This window comes from Lichenostomus cassidix, chromosome 15 (genome assembly GCF_008360975.1).
Source record: "Lichenostomus cassidix isolate B80296 chromosome 15, HeHo_3.0, whole genome shotgun sequence".
NCBI lineage: Eukaryota > Metazoa > Chordata > Aves > Passeriformes > Meliphagidae > Lichenostomus > Lichenostomus cassidix.
The window spans coordinates 7,403,295-7,408,854 of record NC_139496.1 but is presented as its reverse complement, the minus strand read 5'-3'; the positions used below and the strand labels follow the sequence as shown (position 1 = coordinate 7,408,854).

Below are 5,560 nucleotides of genomic sequence, written 5' to 3'. Positions count from 1 at the left end.
TAGCCCATTGCAGTTGGGCTGTGCAAGATGTGAAGCCACAGTCAGTTTTCACTGAAAGTGGACAAGATGTTTAAATTGACAAGAGGTGTTCAGATCCCCTGCTGTGGAAGGCAGCCTCCATCCCATGCTGATTTGGATACCAAACACATGCAATGCTACAGCAGGAACTTGGCCTGTTTTGAACCCAAATGTGCAGATCAGATTTCTGTTTTAAAATACTTAGACACAGAGAAGCAAGCAAAAAATGATGGTGTGGAAACAATATTCCAACACAGCCATTGCCTGGGGACTTCAGTTTTCTCTTTTTGTTCTCTGTGTAATCCACAGCTGTCTGAGTGCAGTGACAGTGTGTGAGCCTCAGTTGGGTGCCCATTGGCTCAGCAGCCACAGCTGCACACGGGGGAGCAGCGACACATCCTGGGATGGCTGGGCTGGGGGTAAGGGGTGGCACCAGCTGCAGCTCTCCAACTGTGGGAAAGATGTGGGGAGGCTGGGGCTGCTTAGGCTTGAGGCAGTGGACTCCCAGCTATGTGTTGTTAGTCTTCTTGAGAGCTTTCATATCCCCCTATGCACAGTTAAATGGGGTTTAGATTTCCTTTGATATAGCATTAGTTGATATCAAACTGCTGAGAGAATTTGAGCTGTTTGCCAGACTGAGGAAGAGGCAGGGTGAAGTGAATGCAGAATCCAAATGTAGGGTGAAATGAAAGGCAGTTTCTGGGAAATAGCTTGACATTATGGCAAATAACATCTTTAAACTGGGATTTACTCTTCAACAGAGAAATGTGTTTTGCATTGTTGCATTCATCTCTCTGAATACAGAATATTCTGTACGCAGACTGGTGACGAAGAGATCATCAAAAGTCAGCACACATAGGGCCCTTAAACAGGTGAAGGAGTCAGATGAGAAAATGGAAAATAAGTTTTATTACAGATCAAATTAAATTAGCTAGAACTAAGCTTTCCAGGGAGAGCAGGATCTGTCTTCCTCTCTTACCAGGCACACAAGAACAGGAAGAAAAACCAAATTGGCACATACCTGTAGATGGATAGCAACATTAGCTATAAAATACATTGTCAATGCTCAATATATATGAAACAAAAAAAATCAAATAGCAATAGTCTTTTAGAGATTGCAGAGGGTTACATCAGGAGCCCTGTAATTTATAGTGCTACAAAAATAATTAGAGAGGAGAAAAAGGATCATTAAAAACCTGATTCTGTTTCTACATGCTTTAAATGTCCATTCTTATTGGCAAAACTGGAATAATAGCATTTTCAAATGTTTATGAGAATGGGATTTATATCAAGAGCAAAGGGATCTTTTCCATATGCCAATCATTTACAGAATCTTGAAAATAACCAGAACTGAAGAGATCCTAATATTCCAGATAAGTTTTCATATCAATGGTCCCTTTGCATTAGTGAGGCTACATTTATATGCATATGTAGGATTATTTTGTAACCTAAGAATACAGTGTATACAGAAAAGTTACAGTTGGAGGTTTTTATTCCTGCCTTCCCGCTGCTGCAGTTCAGTTGACAAATGCTCAGGCAGCTGAAGAACAGTGCTGGCTGCTCACAGCATGTTCCAGAGGATGAACTGCAATAAAAGACCGAAGGCTGCATGTTGCAGTGTTTACTTCAGTGACTTTAAGGCTTTAGATGTTATGTGTAACCATTGGTACAAATGTAATTGTGCGTGTGGATGAGGATCCACATTCGCTGATAAAGTTTAGTCTGTGATTATGATTTTCAGACTGGGATCTTTCCCAGGATGCAGGAAAGGTAGCTAGAAAAATGTGATGACAAGCTTCCTGGCTTCTGTTCTCTGTGCTATGAGGTGTACAATCCCACATAGGGAACTGGGGGGGCTGCCAAGCAAAAATGTGTGAAAAGCACTGAGTGGAATTGATGGGTATAAATACACAGTGTCAGCTGCATCATTGAAACTTGTCCCTCATGGAGTAGTAGTGTGTGTTCAGCAGCATCAGCAACAGCAATTCAAGAACAGATATAGGGAAGCAAATTACCCACTGTAAACTCCAGTGGGAGGCAGAGTTACACTAGGTTTGAGCAAATGGGTGAAGCTGGTGTTTCACCAGGGAGGAAGGAACCATGGTGAGTGACCCAAATGGCAGTGCTCATCTAGAGTTAGAACAAGCAAGTGGATGTCATTTCTAACAAAAGTTGTAAGCAGCACAAAAGCCAGCTAATCATCACAAAATCTTTAACTGTATCTCAGTTTAAAATTAGCTACCTGCCAACTGAGAACTGGAGATGCTTCAATATGCTTAGTAAAGAGAAGTTTGGATAGGAGGGTGGCAGAAACTCTCCCATCTGATCTTGAACACAGGCTGAAGCCAATTCAGAACTCCACCCAGAGATGGCTTTTCCATGAGCACAAGCTCCAAAGAGGCTGGCTCCTGAGTTATTTCATGGGAAGCATTTTGGATGCTGACTCAGCACTGCCACTTCTGGTAGCTTTGAGTTTTCCATGGATGGTTTCTATGGGCTGTACAGGACTTGTTTATCTGTCATAAACAAGCATGGCAGGATTGCAGGCAACATGAAAAATAAACAGGGGATTCTGGCAGCATTATGTCACTCAGGCCAGCCCAAATACTGTAGAGTTGCTGCCAAGTTAAGTCACTTAAGCAAATACTTTGAATGGGTTTAAGAGACAGCTAGACATTTTTATGAGGAGAAAGGAGATTTGCAGATGCAAAGACAAAGCAAGGAGGTGCGTTTGAGATAAACTTAAGGGGCCAGGCTCATTGGGCCAAGTGGCCATTTCCTGCCTCTCAATTCTTTGCTTCCTCACATCTATTTACGGAGGAGAGCATGTGATGGTCCAGTGCATAGCCACTGCTTTGGGAGATGCCTGTGGCAAAGCACAGAGGGATCATTATGAAAAAACCCCTCACATTTCGTGGAGGAGATGGCTGAAAATGGTCAGTAGGAACTCCAGATTGTGTCAAGGTTGAAATCAGATTTGACTATCTCATGAGTCATTTAAAAATTCCTCACTTTCTGCCCTAGAGCAAATAAGGACAAGATGATGGGCAGGAACAGGTCACCAAACTAGTGAGACCCTGGAGGAATCATTCCTCCTGGGATGTACCCAGCTGACACTACAGACACAGCATTTCATGGCATGGTGGAGAAAGTGATTATAGCACTACCTGCCTGGGACTATGTAGCTCCATCAGGGCCACCATGGAGCATCTGGTAATGGTATTTTCTTTATTTGATAAAGTATTCTTAACTTTATGAAATTAAATGTGCAATCAACCATCTTCCAAAGACCTTTTCTATGAAATTTGGTAGAAAACTAAGTCCCAGCAGGAAGGACATTCTTGCTATATACATTTGATAAAAGGAAGGAAAAAATACCTACAGAACTCAATTTCTTGGGACAGGTTCTGGATCTCCATTGCATTTAGCCTTGCTCATCTCACTAGAAGTCTGAAATAGAAGATTGTTAGGTGTGTTAGGTCAGACAGATCATTGAGACACAGGCGCCGAGTTTCCTTTGCGTGCTGAGTAGCATCTCTCACTGCTACAGAAGTGCAGTGCAGGTGTTTGGATGTAAAGTAGGAAGGATTTTGTATGTTATTACCATTAAAATAGGATTATGCTGTAAAGCTGGGATGTGACTGCAGTCATCTTTTTCTCTTCCATAAAGAGAAAGGCACTTAAAAGAAGGGAAAAGCTTCATCTAGTCACAGTGGATATAAACTTTATGTACTGTAACTAGCTATTTAACCTCTGCAACCTCATCTATCTGGAGACCAGTTCACATAGTATCCATGAAATGAAGGCCTCAGGCAAATGGTTTGTTGAGTCTCTGTGCAGACTCTCAGATGTACACAAAACATCATTAGGCATACAGAGTCACAGAAAGCAGAAATGGATTTTTAGAGAAGGGGACAGATCTGACAAGCCCTCATCCTGGGACCTCTAGAAAGCATCTTTTTTTTTTTTTTTTTTTTTTTAAGAATATGAGCCTTTTTATTACACTTACCCACAAATGATCCATAATAGCTGAGTCCAGAAGAGTTTGATAGGGTGGTAAAGGCAGACATCTAAATTTTCATTGTTTTTCATTCTTCCATATGTTCTTACTTGGGCTTTTCCAACTGTCATAAATCCTCCTTTGTAGATCTGATGAAATCATTAGCTGAAATCCAAAGAGGACTTTTGATCATGGAGACTGGGTTTTGTTCCTTGCAGAAGAAAAGTGATCTGCATCTCTCGTTCACATTTCAGTAATGGGATGGACTGAAACAATATCCTCTCTTTCACCTGACTTAGGAAGCCACTGTGTGCTCATGGTGCTGGTTTCACAGAGTAACAATGAGAAAGTCACTGGTATTATTGGGAAAGATGTCAGAAGATCTACTGCAAACTGGGATGAAGTTTAGTAGTAATGTGCAACTGCTTCTGTTGCCAGGTTGGGTGCAGAGGCACCTTTACAGAAGGAACTCCAAGTATCAGAACTTTTTGCTGCTGGTTGAACCCACATACTCTCCATGGGAAGCTGTAGCCTGAGGTACTTGGGGGAATTGCATCCCTCAGTAGTGCCTGTTATTACTATTCTCAGGTATTGTTATTACTATTCTCAGGTATTGTTTGGGGCTCAGCTATTGTTTGCTAGAGCAGTGAGCAGAGCTGCTGGCCTGGTCAGCCTGGCTGCCCTCTGGGTTGCAGAAGGGTATTTGCTCAGAGAGGTCTCTTCATCTCTCTCACACACACTTGCCAGCAGGCTGGCAGGACTTTTGGCACATGCTGGCAGTGTGTTCATCTCTGCTCTTGGCTTTCCTTCAGGCTGATTTGTGCTAAAAGATCTATATCCAGCCCACATTTTTCATATAGACACTGAATTAGCTGGAATGCAGGAGGGAGATTCCTTCCAGTCATCAGAAAGCCTCTCTCAGAGAACAGCATTTAATGGGCTGTCATTGTTGGTGGCCACTTGCCCCATCAGAGACGGGGAGCCACCAGCAGCAGCTTTTGCAGCAGTGAGAACATCAGCACTGTCCACAGAGGAGCATGTCAGGAACCCCACTCAGCTGAGCATGACAAGCATTTAAACCAGATCCCTTTACAAATGGGAAAAAGTCATAAAATCTGCTGTGAAACTTAGTCCTAGCTTCAGCTGCTAGTGACTTTAATGGCAAAAGTGCCCTGTCTTCATTATAGGAGCCTTTTACTCCATTGTCTAATTCCCCAAGGGACTGGGAGCAGATTGATACCACAGTAGCACTTCAACTAGTAGCAGAGCAATAAAAAAGGGGAAAGGAATAAGAAAAAATCCCATGTACTAAACAGCAGCCATTCTTCTGCTGGCTTTCAGCACAGGCAGGTGCTTATGGGGTTTTCATATCCTCTTTATGGGAGCACTGCAGTAATGCTCCTCTCAGGATGTGCAGAGCCCTAAGCAAAAGGAGGACCTGCCTGTACCTGCAGAGAGGAAAATAATTCCTACTCCTCAGTGACAAGCCAAAATTCTTCACAAGTATGTGCTAGGAATTAAAGGCCCAGCCCTATTAAGAGC

General features: G+C 42.8%; 1 long non-coding RNA gene across 1 annotated transcript; it reads right to left on the bottom strand.

Moving 5' to 3' along the window:
- Nucleotides 1-1,517: 1,517 nt before the first annotated feature.
- Nucleotides 1,518-4,608, bottom strand: LOC146430284 (uncharacterized). Its single transcript, XR_014855387.1, has 3 exons — nucleotides 4,028-4,608; nucleotides 3,401-3,468; nucleotides 1,518-1,603 (listed from the first exon to the last, which is right to left on the bottom strand). It is a non-coding gene; the product is annotated as an uncharacterized LOC146430284 (long non-coding RNA).
- Between the last annotated feature and the right edge of the window lie 952 nt (nucleotides 4,609-5,560).